The 15,818-nt window shown below is 41.6% G+C and overlaps 7 non-coding genes across 7 annotated transcripts; 3 read left to right on the forward strand and 4 right to left on the reverse strand.

Moving 5' to 3' along the window:
* Window positions 1–1,018: 1,018 nt before the first annotated feature.
* On the reverse strand, window positions 1,019–1,091 carry TRNAK-UUU (transfer RNA lysine (anticodon UUU)). The gene has a single exon. It is a non-coding gene; the product is annotated as a tRNA-Lys (tRNA).
* Window positions 1,092–2,244: 1,153 nt separating this feature from the next.
* Window positions 2,245–2,317, forward strand: TRNAR-CCG (transfer RNA arginine (anticodon CCG)). The gene has a single exon. It is a non-coding gene; the product is annotated as a tRNA-Arg (tRNA).
* A 3,700-nt stretch (window positions 2,318–6,017) lies between these two features.
* Window positions 6,018–6,089, forward strand: TRNAA-AGC (transfer RNA alanine (anticodon AGC)). The gene has a single exon. It is a non-coding gene; the product is annotated as a tRNA-Ala (tRNA).
* A 3,503-nt stretch (window positions 6,090–9,592) lies between these two features.
* On the reverse strand, window positions 9,593–9,664 carry TRNAA-CGC (transfer RNA alanine (anticodon CGC)). The gene has a single exon. It is a non-coding gene; the product is annotated as a tRNA-Ala (tRNA).
* Window positions 9,665–14,073: 4,409 nt separating this feature from the next.
* TRNAA-UGC (transfer RNA alanine (anticodon UGC)) lies at window positions 14,074–14,145 on the reverse strand. Its single transcript has one exon. It is a non-coding gene; the product is annotated as a tRNA-Ala (tRNA).
* A 690-nt stretch (window positions 14,146–14,835) lies between these two features.
* Window positions 14,836–14,908, forward strand: TRNAF-GAA (transfer RNA phenylalanine (anticodon GAA)). The gene has a single exon. It is a non-coding gene; the product is annotated as a tRNA-Phe (tRNA).
* A 729-nt stretch (window positions 14,909–15,637) lies between these two features.
* Window positions 15,638–15,711, reverse strand: TRNAT-AGU (transfer RNA threonine (anticodon AGU)). Its single transcript has one exon. It is a non-coding gene; the product is annotated as a tRNA-Thr (tRNA).
* Window positions 15,712–15,818: the final 107 nt, after the last annotated feature.

The following is a 15,818-nucleotide window of genomic DNA, read 5'->3' on the forward strand; positions in this document are numbered from 1 at the left end:
CCACTTATACATAATACATATTTTAGAATTTCATATTAATTTATCTATACTATTTTTTTTATTGTATTCTTTGTATAGATGTTTTTATTTTTTATTTTTTTTATTTTTATTTTTTTTTGTATAGATGTTTTTAAAAGTAGTTACTCTAAGAATTCCATTATAGATATTTAACTTATCAGAGTGTACTGGTGTCACCATTTTACCAGGTCAAGTGAAATGTAGCAACCTCACCTTCCTTTTTGTCACTTACTTTTCCTCATTTGTAAATTGTCTTAAACATTTCTTTCGCATATACTTAGAACCACAACAGAGTTATACTTTTGCTTCAAAACTGTTATACCTTTGTTTCAAACATAATTAAGAAACCTCAAGACAAGGAAAGTTTACTGTACTCACCATGTTTTTTGTTTGTTTCCTGATATCCAATATTTTTTCTCTTATTTCTTTTCTATTTGGAGAACTTACTGTAGCCATTCTTTCAAGGTAATTCATTGGCAGCAAATTACCTTAGCTTTCCCTTATCTGAGACTATCTTGTTGTCCCCTTCATTTCTGAAGGATATTTTCTCTGGATATAGTATTCTGGACTGACAATTCCGTTCTTTAAGCACTTGGAAAATGTGCCATTTGTAGCTGCTGTCATTTGAATTGATTTTCTATATGGCTGGCTGAAGTGTCTTGTGTTTCTGGTTTCAAGACTTCATCTTTGTTATTAGAGTTCAGAAGTCTTGGTTGATTTTTCCCCCTGGTCAATTGAAGAAAGAGACTCTCTTCTAAACACTACATAAAACCCAAACCTTTGGATCTGCAGTCTATAGTCTGAACAATTTCCCAAGACTTTCCCTTAGGGTTGGTAAATTTATCACACAATCCTTTCATTCTTGTAAAGCAAAGAGCAAAGTTTCAATAGGATTGCAAAGAGTTGGACACAACTGAGGATCCATGCATACTCATACAAAGCAGGGTATCTTTTCCCTGAACTCATTCCTGTGTGAGTAAAGATAAAATAGAACATTGCACGCCTGAACAGGGACTTGAACCCTGGACCCTCAGATTAAAAGTCTGATGCTCTACCAACTGAGCTATCCAGGCTCCTATCATTAAATTTTCCCTGAGTAATTTATCTTTGCACATTTAGCCAATTTATTTTATCTTTCAGGTTTTAGTTCCCAAGTCAGATTTCTTGAATTTTCCTCAATACTAAAAAGATTCTCTTTGAGAGAGATGTTGCAATCATCAGGAACATTTTCCTTCCTCTTCTCTTCTTTGTCTTCCTTCTCTAGGTTTTCAGAACCAGAGATGCTGTGTCTCCTAGACAAAGCATTGCTGGGTTTCAGATCATATTGCCAGACACAGAGGGTTTCATTTCTTGCCAAGTCCCTCACCTGAATTCCTCCAGACAGCACTCACACTATTTCTGTTTGTATCCCTCTTCATTGTCTTGCACATCTTTCTTGCAGCCTTTGTAGGCAGAGAGAAAGAGAGTTGAAGGAGGAGGAATTTGAAGATGCAAGAAAATGTTCTGTAACAGGTCCCTTTCTGCTGGTGGTTGAAACTGCCCCCAAGCATTCCTTTGGCAAGGGGGTCTTGGAATTAGTTGATGGGAGGCAGAGAACCAAGTGTAACAGCTCTTGCTGGCCAGGCCCAACGTGGTATGGATTCCCAGTCTTCAGCTTCTACTAGAATCAATAGTCTCTCCACACAGGAAAACAACAAGGGACCATTATCCAATCTAATGCTTCTCATTGAACCCATTTCTAGAAGGAAAAGGATTTAACTAAAACAATTTCATAGGAAACAGCAGAAGGTGTTTCTTCAGACTCATTCAGTCCAGGCCCTAGCTCCTACTCTTCTGTTTGAGCTTACAGGTTTTTATCCTTGGAGGATGTGCCTTTGTGTCTTTGCAATAGAATAGGTCAGAACATACCAAATTCTGAAGTTCCATCTCCTTATGCTGTCATCACTCCTTCATTGCAGACTTCAGTTCTTGGCTCATATTTTTCCATCAAAATTGCATCATCATTTTCAGTGACTTAGGCAAGACAGCCTTCAAAAGTTTGCATCACTTCTGATCACCTTACCATTTATTAATTTTAAGTATTGTTGTCAGGGATTTGATGCAGTTTTATGCCCTTTGGGGTGGAAATATTATCAATGAAATCATCCTCTAATTGAAATTAGAAATTTGAAAATAGAAATGTGCCATGTTTCAGCTTTCAAATTTGAAAATATGACTTTATCTGTCGGCCGCGTGGCCTAATGGATAAGGCGTCTGATTCCGGATCAGAAGATTGAGGGTTCGAGTCCCTTCGTGGTCGCTTGTTTCTTGTCAGACAAGAAACGGAATCTCTTTTCATTTGACCTCTAAAGGCTGACCTCGAAAAGAAAACCTGAAATGGGACAAGCGTCTTAAAAAAGCCAAATTAGTATACCCATTAATTACTGATAGCTTGCATTTTGTCATTGCTGTCTAATCACCAAATAATACCTAGTAGCGAGGTACTAATGCATGTATAGTTATTGGTACCATCAGTTCAGTTCAGTTCAGTCGCTCAGTCGTGTCCGACTCTTTGCGATCCCATGAATCACAGCACACCAGGCCTCCCTGTCCATCACAAGCTCCTGGAGTTTACTCAAACTCATGTCCATCGAGTCGGTGATGCCATTTGGCCATCTCATCCTCCGTCATCCCCTTCTCCTCCTGCCCCCAATCCCTCCCAGCATCAGGGTCTTTTCCAATGAGTCAACACTTCGCGTGAGGTGGCCAAAGTATTGGAGTTTCACCTTCAGCATCAGTCCTTCCAATGAACATCCAGGACTGATCTGCTTTAAGATGGACTGGTCGGATCTCCTTGCAGTCCAAGGGACTCTCAAGAGTCTTCTCCAACACCACAGTTCAAAAGCATCAATTCTTCAGCGCTCAGCTTCCTTCACAGTCCAACTCTCACATCCATACATGACCACTGGAAAAACCATAGCCTTGACTAGAGGGACCTTTGTTGGCAAAGTAATGTCTCTGCTTTTTAATATGCTGTCTAGGTTGGTCATAACTTTCCTTCCAGGGAGTAAGCATCTTTTAATTTCATGGCTGCAATCACCATGTGCAGTAATTTTGGAACCCCCCAAAAACAAAGTCTGACACTGTTTCCCCATCTATTTGCAATAATGACCCTGAATTTTCTTGCTCAGAATCCTCCTCTAGAAGTGGTAGAAATGAAGGTGAACTTCCCCTTAAAGTTGGAGTAGGTCTCTTTTTCTTATTGCAGGGTCATAATTCTCCACCCAGGGATTGAACCTGCATCCTCAGCAGTGAAAGCAGTGCAGTCCTAACCACTGAACCACCAGGGACTACCCTGGGCCTCTTTTTCTTGGTGGAGATTTAATATAGACTTTTCCCTCCCTTTTTCCTCTTCCATTCTGTTGTCCTTTTGCCAAAATAGCCACCTTATGTGGAACCAAAGCCTCTAGAATTGGAACAGCTGCAAAGGCAATGCATTGGATCATTGGCTTTCTTGTTATATGAGCAGGGAACTCATGAGAAAATGAGTGAAAAGATGCAGCAAGAAGGATTTGGTTACAGAGTAGAGAAAACACACAGGGATACAGGGGACTTTACACATGACCTTGTATGTGGAAGGGTGGTGGCTCATGTGGTAAAGAATCTGCCTGTGATGCAGGAGGAAGGCACCTGCTCAACATTAAAAATCAGCTTTCCCTAGATATTCTTTTAAAAAAAAAATTAGTGTTATTTTTGGATGGTTTTGAGAAACCTCACGGTTGGCAAGAGGAAGTTCCCTGAGATAAATTTCACCAATTTAAAAATCATTAGGCTAGATCCTCTCTAGCATTGCTGGTTCAATATCCTGGAAAAGAAAATCTGTATTAGGCAAAACTAAGGCAATCTGAATAGATTGTGGATTCTATTTTCTAAAATTTATCAACTTTAGTTCATTAGTTTGGCAAATGTATCATCCTACTAAGGAAACTGAGTGCAGAGTATAGGGAAACTTTCTGTAATGTCTTCTCTATTTTTCTTTATATCTAAGTTCAAATTTAAACTTTTTATAAAATAAAAATATCTCTCTTTTAGACTTACAAAAGAAGAGAGTGTTTAAAAGGATTTAGAGCAAAGGTTTTGCTGCAGAGAGCAAATTTCTAACAGGGCTCTTGTACTGGTTAACACCCACATTCAACAGGAGGGTGACGAATAGAACCTTATGTCACTGTCTGATTTCTATGAAGATTTTGAAGTAATATTCAACAGAGGCTAAAACAAAAGAATAAGCATGTGACTAGTAATGGGCTTCAAACGAAAGCAGAGTTCAGTAGCTTTTTTGTGTATGTATGAAATGGGGAAAGTGAAAGAATCTACACCAGAACGGGGTCTTGAATCCTGGGTCCTCCGACTAAGGTCCTGATGCGGGTCCAACTGAGCAACCCGGGAATACGATGGTTTCAGTGGAGATTTATTACTATTTAAGCCAAAAACGTTTAGCTACTGCTTAACCTCACCTCCCTCCCCATTCTTTCCTTTGTATTTTAAAACCAAACATGCTAAAATCTGTTGATGCCAGTTGAAATGACCAAGCACAGAATCGCAGCTGGAATCCGTTTCTAAATTCGAAGCTGCTGCCATCTGGGGATGCGAACGACGTCGCCTTTCCGAAATCTCGGATGCCGGGGCTAGTGCTCCAGATACACGCAACCACAGGTGCGCCCTCGAAAATGCTCAACCTGTGTTTGCCGCGACAGAAAGTGGAGCAAAGCACGCTCGGAGTCATAAAATCTTGGGCAAAACGGGGTATCTTTTTGTGACACAGTCTTTCAAACCACTTGCCTTAGGAAGGAGCCTTCTCTTCCCGAGGACCTGCAGAAAGTGCAGCAGCAAGGCTTCGCTTGGGCACTTTCCACCTCTGCGCCTCTCCATTGCGACCCATCTCCAAACGATCTTCTTCTGTCTTCTTCCTCTGCTTGCCTCTCTTTCTCTTTTCTGCCCCGCATCAGCTTCATCCTTTTCCTCTCCAAGAACCAAGTCACTCTCCCTTTTCCAACCTTCCCTCTGCTGATTCCATTTCCCAACCGCTCGACTTTCCAGGATGGTAATAATATAACCCACCCGGGCACCTATCTTCTCTTCCCCATTCCCTCCCCTGCCAGAAGGTGTGTGGGATTTTTGTCCAAAAATTGTAGATTAACAGTGGCACCTATGTTTGCCTAAAGGTGGGAAGTGTTGACCTTCTGCGCCTTGGGGACTGATGAAATTTGCTCATTTGTCAAGCTTTGGAACGTTTTAGGAAAAGCAAATCTGTTTCACAGGTTCCGCTCAGCTTCCCTTGCGCTCTCCACTTTGTGCAAATAATTTGATCTGAGAGATGCTACAACAGGAGCGCTCACGTTTCTCCTCTTTCCTCTGTCTGTGGCCTCTCTCATACAGTCTACAAAATCAAAACTGTAGCGTCGTGGCAACAAAGCAGTTGTCATATTCGAAGTCCAGGTGCTGAATGCAGGAGTTTACAAGACTGCAAGACTGCCTGAGACACATACTCCTCACTCTTTGTTTCGGTCAAGTACTGTGAATTAATTCACCTCTTGTCTTAAATTCACACCTGGAACTATGCCCCCTCGGCTGTACTCCAGGAACGCGTCTTTTTATTCCAAGTACCTCCTTTTGCTTCATTTTGGCAGCCGTGGGCAGGGGCAGACTTTCTAAAGAAGGGAAGATCCGACAACATAACAGAAGATTCAGTTGTGGGACTCTTCCTCGTGATGGACTGGAACTGGCACAAGAGGCAGTTGGGAAAACCGCCCTTGATGGGGAAGAGGATTGTGGAAAGATCTAAAGGTTTTTCGGTCCAGAATCAATTTCTCTGTTTCCTGCCCTAGCTGTGAGACAAGAGTCAGCCCAGAGGTCTCAGAAATGGAAGAACTGAAAATAATGGAGGAATTTATCTTGCCAACACCTTCCTACAATGATTTTAAAAAAATAACAAGGGACTGTATGCTAGCAGCATCATGCCAGGGGGTGTAGCTCAGTGGTAGAGCGTGTGCTTAGCATGCACGAGGCCCTGGGTTCAGTCCCCAGCACCTCCATAAGTTCTGTGTGCTTCCCACTCTACTGAGGTTCTTCTCCCAGGGAGGATTTGTGTGAACAACTTTTTAACTTGTGTAACATTTAATCATGGGGCTTGACATTCCTTGGATCTCCCAATCTGGTTACTTCAGTGCAATAAAAGCCAGGAACCAAGTGAAGTTGAAGTACAAGGACAGCTTGCTCAGAATCAGTCTCCTTGAAGGCCGAGTGCTAAGCTCCCTATGCACGGTCCATTCTTCTTCACTTCATTTTTTTATTATTATTAAGAAAAGAAAGAAAGTCGCTCGGTCATGTCTGACTCTTTGTGACCCCAGGGACTGCAGCATGTCAGGCTTCCCTGTCCATCACCAACTCCCCGAGCTTGCTCCAACTCATGTCCATGGAGTCAGTGATGCCCTTCTACCATCTCATCCTCTGTCGTCCCTTTCTCCTCCCTTCAATCTTTCCCAGCATCAGGGTCTTTTCAAATGAGTCAGTTCTTCGCATCAGATGACCAAAGTATTGGAGCTTCAGCTTCAGCATCAGTCCTTCCAGTGAATACTCAGGGTTGATTTCCTTTGGGATTGACTAGTTTGATCTCCTTGCAGTCCAAGGAACTCTCAAGAGTCTTCTCTAACACCATGGTTCAAAAGTTCAAACTGTTAACTGTCTGGGTTAACAGTTCTCAAACCTAGATGAGCAACAAAATTATCTGGGGAGGCATTTCCACTACATAGATTGCACACCTCCACCCCCATCCCATGATTCTTTGAGCTCAGGGGCCATAAGGTAGAGATGGGAATACATGTATTTATGAAGTCACCCCACAGTTCCCCAGGTTCGGGAACCATTGCATTCTAGTCTAAATCCGTTTATCTCTGTGTTAGTGGGTCTCTTAAGGCTGCCTATATTATTCACCAAGTTAGTTTTACAAGTCATCTCACTTTGGGGACTTCCCTGGTGATCCAGTGGCTAGGACTCTGCACTCCCAGTGCAGGGGGGGCAGGTTCCATCCCTGGTCAGGGAACTAGGTCCCATGTGCATGCTTCAATTAAGACCCAAAGCAGACAAGAAACAACTTTTTAAAAAGGGCTTATATTAGGGACTTTCCAGAGCCAACTGAGCTTCAATCAGGCTTTTTTTTTTTTTTGGAAGGGGAGGAGCAAGGGAGAAAAGAAAGAGTTGATACATAATTGATTCCAGTATTCAGAAAAATACAGATTTTGCCTTGTGAGAAAAAGCGAAAGAGAAGACACAATGATCTAGAATTACTCCTAAAGCTCATATTTGGTCACCACAGATTTTGGCAACAGGAGGAAAGCATCTCTTCGGTATACCTCTATGATGACTGAGGTTCAAGTATTTGTCCAAGAGCATTGGGTGGGGGTGGGAAAGTTGTTATAGAAGTTAATTCTCTTAGCCATTCTTGCTCAGCCTCCTAAATATTAATACTCTCTTATGCATATTTGTGGATCTCAGAAACAGAACTGCAAAGTCCCCAAGACAAAGCCACTGACCCAATCTTGCTGGGCTCCAGACTTTGTTAGAGGGACTGTTGGCAGCAACATATACTTAGTGTTTTTCATTTGGAAACCATTTTCTCTTTCCATCTAGATCCAAACTCCCAAGGAAACTTTTCAGTTCTGCTCTTTTGTACCTTTCTTCTAGCATTTCCACTTGGGGTTCATAGCCAGAAGCATTGGAGGTGCAGGCCCCTTGATGTGATGATGTGGGAAATCTGCCATCTGGAGGAGGTTACCAAGAGGAGCAACACCTTCAGAGTTCCAGCCTGAGGGCACTTGAGTTAACATGGGCATGCATGTCATGGCTGAGGTTTCACAGTACTAGGGTTCAGATACTCCCTTTTCCTAGAAACATGTATCCAAAAGATGGATTCTCTCAGGGGTTACAGGGGCCAGAGTGTTCTTTATGGGAACTTCTGATGTCTCATGGCTTTTGACAGTTGCCTGAGAGATTCGCTAAGGGAGTAGAAGGGCTGCGTGCCAAATAGAGTGGGGATAATGAAGAGCAAAAGGAAAAATACCCTTAGAATCCATGGTTGGCAAAATGGGAAAAGATGGCGTAAGCTATTTTTCACTCCTTTGTCTACTCACTCTTGTCAGGAGTCTAGAGAATGAAAGAAAAAGAAGAGAAAAAAAGAGAAAGAAAACTCATTCATTGAATCTTTGCCCTGAAATAATTTAGACAGCAGAATTGCAACATACTTGAGTGGAGACAGCCCAGAGATGGCCCTGGTGGGAAGGGGCTTTGTGGCTTGGCTGGTTTGAGCATCTGTCCAGGGTTTGAATCCAGAGGAAGCTGAGCTTCTGACAGATCCCTGCTTTCTTGTGATCTTGAATAAACTAGGAGTCAGCTTTTAGTTTCTCCAAATGAGGGATATCAGACACTATTTTAAAAATTTTGACTTCATGTTTTAGAACATCCTCTTCTAATACAAAAGTTATCTTGCAAAGTCTTTGGTAAAGAAAAATGGAACAACTTCTGTACATTCACCTGACACTCAACTTGCACAGAAAACAAAGCACAGAGCAATGATTTCAGGAGTTTGTGCTGATTTCTAAATAAGTGGTTTCTGTTTGCTTGTTTTTTTAAATACAAGCAACTTATATATCTATTCTTTTTTCATCCAGACACCTTTGGCCACATTTTCTGGGACGTCAGTATGGTGTTACATGAGGTGTTGTTAATTCATTTAATAACAAGAACAGAAAAGTGAAGTTCAATGAGGAAATGTAGAAGGTAAGGAATCTAAAGCTGCTGTTCAGAGGGTTTCTGAGATTCTGCTTTAGTTAGGCATTTTGGTTGAGGGGGTCGTGGGGAATTAGTGAGTGTCTTCTAGTACACATTTTGTGTAAATTTCCTGTGGAAGTTGATTTAATATGGAATAAAATGAGCGTGAGCTAGTTCTTTCAAATCATGTTTTAAACGTTTGTGTGGCAAAGGTTTTGCTAAGTGCCACCTCATCTTGAGCCAACTTCCACTTACTCACCAAGAAATACTAGGGGTCTGTTGCCTTGCACTCTATGTCAGATTCTCTGCAGCCCAGGCAGGAGTGGCAGGTGTGGGCGTGGCGGTGGGAGCTGGGGAGAGAAAGGCATAAGGAAACCAGAGGGAAGCTTTTCTGTTCCTCCCCTCTTAGACCAGCCGGTGCTCAAAAAACTAAGGAAACTTCGAGGAACTGCTTATTTGTTCTTATTTCCTTCCTTTCCCCATCCTGCCATTTAGGGATCCTTTCAAATGGGGCCCAAAATGAATGGGTCAGTTAATACGACTGCAGACTTGGTGCTTCTGTCAGAGGAAATGCCGATGAGCGTGGTTCCTATTTTTCTTCTCTTCCTTCTCTTTTCCTTCTGTGAAAGCCCGCATTGGATGGCACCAACGTCCTTGGAGTAGAAATGGTGTAATATTAAAGAGAATCCATTGGACTACATTAAAAAAAAAAAAATAGGGGCAAAGGAAATGTGACAGCATGTGTAACAAAAATGAAAGGGGAAAACACAGATGGAGGAGCCGGGGTTTGAACCCGGGGCCTCGTACATGCGAAGCACGCGCTCTACCACTGAGCTACACCCCCTACCACGAAGGAGTTCTTTGGGGATCATTTATAAAATATTACTTTTGAAATTGGATTTATTTTCTGGTGGAAAAATCCATTGGATTTAATTCCACCGCTTGTGAACTTACTAAACTGGATATTATCTAGCGGCTTCAGTAAAGTTATAGTCCGATTGACGGAGTTTCTAGATTCTAGGACTTCCCCACTCCTGTTAGCCTGCTCCAAGGTTCACTGAGAGGTAACCAGTGACAACTGCTTTCTTTCACCAGAAAGTCACAAATTTCCAACACAAATCTTCAGCAGTACCGGCTCAGATGAAATGCTTTACAGAGGCAGCCGAACTGAACCCCACACCAGGTAGGGTGGGATGCTCGGCCAACGTCCTTTTCCCAGCGGACTGGCCTTGTTCCCTCACGCACTACCGCGTGTTCTGAGGTGGTCTTCAGGTCTGATTCTAAGCCAGGGGTTCCGCACCTCTTGAGCGCTGTTCTCAAAGGACTTGGGCGGGGGGAAGCTTTAAGGTTCTATCAATTAAAAACAACAACAACAACTACTAAACTGACAGGGGAATTCCCCGGAGGTCCGGTAGTTGGGACTCCGTGCTTTCGCTGCCGAAGGCGTGGGGTTTAGCCCTGGTGGGGGAGTTAAGATATCCTAGGGCGGCCAAAAACAATAACAACAGCAAAAAGCACTGACATTTTTCTAGTCTGGGGGAAGAAAGGGCAAACGCAGGGTGGTGAAACAAGATTGGAGAACCTAGCAAACTGTCAAACTGGTTTCCCTGAGAGAACTTATTATCATAATGCGAAAAGCTACCACAGATATAGATACTTCTAAAAAAGAACCCTAGAAATCTTCAGAACACGACAATTCGAGGGGCTCCTCGAATTGGAAAGCAAAGCAGATAGAAGTGATCGTGCAGAAAAGAGCAGAGTAATCGCTCTTTTTTCACTGGGGTTCTTTCAGCTTCCATAACAAGTCCCAAGCCTTATACTGTACATCTTTATCGTGATGTTTCGTATGATTTTGACGGAAGTAACACAAGAAGCTTTTCATTTAATCGCTTGAAAATACTGGACAAAGTATTTATTGGTGAAGGCAGGGACGATGGAAGCACTCGATTCTGATTTTTCTTGTTTTAGCCTTCTAAGCCCTTTTCTTGAGCAAGTGAATTCAGAAGCATTTGTATCAGGGAGACATGTTACAGGAAGGAGAATTTGTTTTGACACAAATTATGGGCTTTTCACATCATGGGAAAAGATTCCCAATTTTAGTCCAAACCTGTAAAGCTCTTCCAAACTGAGCTATGTTGACCAAGTCTCTACTGTCATTACTAATAATTTTCTCTACTTAAAATCTGAAAACACGACATTCCTTGACAGATATTGTTGCCTTTTTCTCTCACTTTGAGAAAGTTGGGGTTTGATATCCTGCCGCCTTTGGTAATTTCAACTACGAGCAACAATCCATGTGAGAGAGAAGTGGGAGGAGAGAAAAATCAGTGGGTAGGTTTTCTTTTTCTCAGCCTTCAGTCTTTCAATTGACAGAGACACAGCTGAGAATACAAAGGAAACTGTTAGCAAAAATTGACTATGAGCCTCTTTCCCTTTCCTTTGTATCTTTCTTTTTCTTTTTTTTTTAATAACCAGAGAAAGAAACATTGTTTTTTTTTTTTTCATTTATTTTTATTAGTTGGAGGCTAATTACTTTACAATATTGTAGTGGTTTTTGTCATACAATGACATGAATTAGCCATGGATATACATGTATTCCCCACCCCGATCCCCCCTCCCACCTCCCTCTCCACCCGATTCCTCTGGGTCTTCCCAGTGCACCAGGCCTGAGCACTTGTCTCATGCATCCAGCCTGGGCTGGTGATCTGTTTTACCCTAGATAATATACATGTTTCAATGCTGTTCTCTTGAAACATCCCACCCTCACCTTATCCTTCTTTTTCTTTCCGTTCCTTGGTAAACTGTGATATATAACAAAAGAGGGCATGGGCTCACTCTCTTATTTCCTCTTATCTTGTGCTGATGCAGTTAGGTTGATAGATGTCAGAGTCATAGAGTTGAAATAAATCAGCTTAAAGGCAATCTTTTGGGTAATGGATTTACTTTGGATGTGAGCAAGGGGTAAAAATGATAAAAAGAAATTTTTTAAATGGGGAAAGGCGGATGTATTCTTGAAATACAGTATTGATGAGGAAAGGGAAAAGCAATAATGGAGTCCAAGATTCCCTGGACTCCCCTAAATGTTTAGCTTATATTCTATTAGTAAGCTACATACTACATAGACCCTATACTTCAGTAAATCTTCTATAACTGATGATTCTTATTGAGAAGCCATTTTTCTTTTTCCCTTACACTGTTTCCAACTTCTATACAGAAACCAGATGGAACTTGGCTTTCTTCCAGGAATGTCTTTGGAGCATGTTAGGATATTGCTCCACTTCTCACATCCTGCTCTTGGCTTTGACTGGATTCTGAGAAGCAGGGTATTGAGGGGGCAAATCCAGGCTGCAATAGAATGAGAAAGCATAAATGTATACAATTCAGTGATGTTTTGCTCTGTCCTAACTGAGATAAGAAGGCAACTTTCGAGGTTCTTTCAAGGATCAGCTAGATAAATAAAACAGTGAATTGAATGATGAGAGGCAAGGGAGAAACTTGGTGGATGCTGATAGACTAATACAGGATTAGGGCTCTTTTTGAAGTCCAACACTTAGGAAGACTTGCAAGTAGATTGGTTTATGCAGATATGGATGTGTTTCACAAAGCTAGTAAAAATAGAGAAAGTGGTGGGAATTCTGTTTGTGGTTATTATTTTGTGGTTTGTTGATTTATTTTTGCATAAGGAACGTAAGGTGGGACAATAAAGGGGAAATAAAGTTGAGTTGGGGTTTCTACATAACATATTTTAAATGCCTACAAGATAGCCTCTTGAGGATGTCAACCTCCATATATTATATATATAACCTGAAGCTGGAATTCTGTGGACATCTCTGAACCTCAGGTTTGGACATCTATGTGGCTAGGAGTAGATGGCCCCCCAAAGCAGGTAGGGTGAGAACTTAAAGCTACACATTAAGACATGGAGGCAATGGAATTTCCCTAGCAGTTCAGCAGTTAAGACTGCTTCTACTGCAGGGTCTACAGGTTTGAACCATCATGACATGGCTGAAAAAAGTTCTAATAGATAAGGAGGTTATTATTAATACATGAGATTGCATCTAGATTGATCTCATTCTTTTTTTGTTTAAACTGTTTATTGCTGTCCTAAAATTTCCTTAGAAGAAGACCAATAAAAGTCCCATTTTCTACCATCAGCTTCCAGGTAAAGTGATTATCTCTGTAGAAACTGCATATCTCTTAAGCCATCAATTCCACCAGTCCCCAAAGGACAACTTTGAGCAGAAATACTGTTTGTGGACTCTGATTTATTGAAAGGGAATGTCTTCTGTCCCCACAACACACACCTGCTACTGAGCATCTATTTCTCAACTCTTGGAGGATTCAGTGGGAAAGATGGGAAGGAAACAGAGATGGTTGACTTTGTAGAAGCCAAGACCTCTCTGTTACTTGAATTTATTTTAAAATCAGGTGTTCTCTAATGGCAGAGGAGGAACATCATTTTGTTTCCAAAATCAAAGTGGGTCAATGGTGGATCTTTCTTTGTCTTTTTCCAGGGTTTTACTGGAGAAACAGGAGCCCTCGTTGGAATTCATGTGTTCTCTTCCAGGTATATGATAAAAGTTCAGGAATAATTGTCTATCTAAAGCATTTGCTTTGCAGCACAAAGTGATTTTTCCAGGAATGGTTGGAATCCTGTTCACAGCACCGTCATTTTTTTCATGACTACTATCCTTAGGATTATTCAGGCTAACTAAATTGTACATGGGTTTCTTTCTGCTCTGCTCCCCCCATCTTACTTTGGATCTTCCTTCTCTTACGTGGTATTGTTAAGATACTGCTACTGCTGCTAAGTCACTTCAGTCATGTCCGACTCTGTGCGACCCCATCCCTGGGATTCTCCAGGCAAGAACACTGGAGTGGGTTGCCATTTCCTTCTCCAGTGCACAAAAGAGAAAAGTGAAAGTGAAGTCGCTCAGTCATGTCTGACTCTTCGAGACTCCATGGACTGCAACCTACCAGGCTCCTCCGTCCTTGGGATTTTCCAGGCAAGAGTACTAGAGTGGGGTGCCATTGTTAAGACAGTCCAGGTGAAAAAGCTGGTTAAATTGGTGACATTCCTGGATGTGGAATAAGACTATTCTTTTTGTTGTTTTGTTTCTTCCTTCTGCTGTTCTAGCAACAATATTTACTTTCCATGTGAGGGAAGTGGGGAAAAGAAAGGAAAGGTGGAAAAGTAGGAGGGCAGAGTCTGCAGGACTGAAGGAACATATATATAAGGTACAGGGGGAAAAATGGAGATGCCGGGGATTGAACCCGGGACCTCATACATGCAAAGCACGCGCTCTACCACTGAGCTACATCCCCCTGCTGCAGTGTTTTCTTATTTCCATATAGTAGGAAATAAACCCATTTTCTGTATTCTTTGGCAAGGCTATTTTGTTAGAAAATCTATTCTGCTAACTCGGCGCTTTCTACAGTTTTTAAATCAGTTTTTTGTTTTTTGATGAATGGTTTTTGCCCAAGAATAATAAATTCTGAATCCAAACTGTTACTGTTCCTGCTCTTAGTTTCTTCTCAGCCGGGTCAGACCTAGGCCAAAAGACTATGGCAGAGTAGATGGAATAGTGTAAAAGACAGCAACTGGCTCACTAGAAATCATCACCAGTAAACAGAAAACTGATCCCACATCAACAAAAATCAATCCCTTTCTCAGCATCTTTGAAGATTATGCAAGAATTAACAAAAAGAAGAAAAAAATAAGGAACTCTAAGAAATTTAAAAAATATATTTTCCTGTAATATTCTGAGCCGTGTCAGAGGAACAGAAAAATTTCCAACGAATCCCTATGACTTTACTGTCTCACCTTCTCCTACCATCGCACATCGCCAGGAATTGAATGCAAGTGCCATACACATAAGACTGTCCAAACTTCTTGGGTGGGTAAATATTGTGGACCATTAGCAACACTTGCGAAACCTGAAACCTTCTAAAAATGGGTAGAAAAACAATCTCAGTTTTGAAAAAATAGATGTTTGGAAAACTTAGCTTTGGGGAGCCGAAATAGCTCAGTTGGGAGAGCGTTAGACTGAAGATCTAAAGGTCCCTGGTTCGATCCCGGGTTTCGGCAGCCCGAGTGTTTTAGTTTATAATCGAGAGGACGAAGCCATTCTAAAACCTCCCGATCTCGTACTTGACGTCCGATGAGCTTGAGCAAGGGAAATACCCGCAGTGAGAGTGGCCAGGTGCACAACGATTGCAATGTTCTGTGGGTTTTGGTGTGCAAGATGGGTAGTAAAGTTCATGCTTATAATTTATGATGCTAATTATGCTTAATTATAGCGACGTCAAGTAGCAAATTTTAAAATACCATAAAAGGTCGAGAGAGTGAAGAAAAAATAAAGCTAAATTTATGGTTTACTATCTTAGCTGATACCTTTCCCCTGTTTTTTGAGTAGGGGAACTTATATTTTCATTTTGCTCTTGTCCCATACATATGTACCCGGCCCTAACTTTTTACATGAAATTAGGCTTGAAATGCCTGAGATAACATTGCAAGAAAAATCCCGAGGCAAGATGTGATTTGTATATCCAAAAGGAAACATCAAGAAAATAGGCAGTGTACTAAAATCATCGTCCTGCGCTTTGCTATCTTAATATAGTCCGGGATCGTGCGGATGTACCATGTACTGATGTACCAAAATCAGTTCCATTTTGTTTCCAAAACCTTTGGAAACTACCTATTATGTCCAAAGTTGGAGGGTGGAAGGAGATTGAAGGTAGGGGGGAAGAAACCTGCCAAAACCGAATTTTAAGAGAAAAAGGTATACCTGGAGAAAAGTCTAGGTCACAATCAGGAAGGCCCCGCTGGGATTCGAACCCAGGATCTCCTGTTTACTAGACAGGCGCTTTAACCAACTAAGCCACGGAGCCCACGTTGTAGCCCCTTTTTGGTTTTCTTCTGTCAGAGAATGCTTAGGTATTAATGTGTTTCAGAACAGGATCTGAGGTGAGTACGATATATTCGTCTCTTTTTAAGA

This window comes from Muntiacus reevesi, chromosome 20 (genome assembly GCF_963930625.1).
Source record: "Muntiacus reevesi chromosome 20, mMunRee1.1, whole genome shotgun sequence".
Taxonomy (NCBI): domain Eukaryota; kingdom Metazoa; phylum Chordata; class Mammalia; order Artiodactyla; family Cervidae; genus Muntiacus; species Muntiacus reevesi.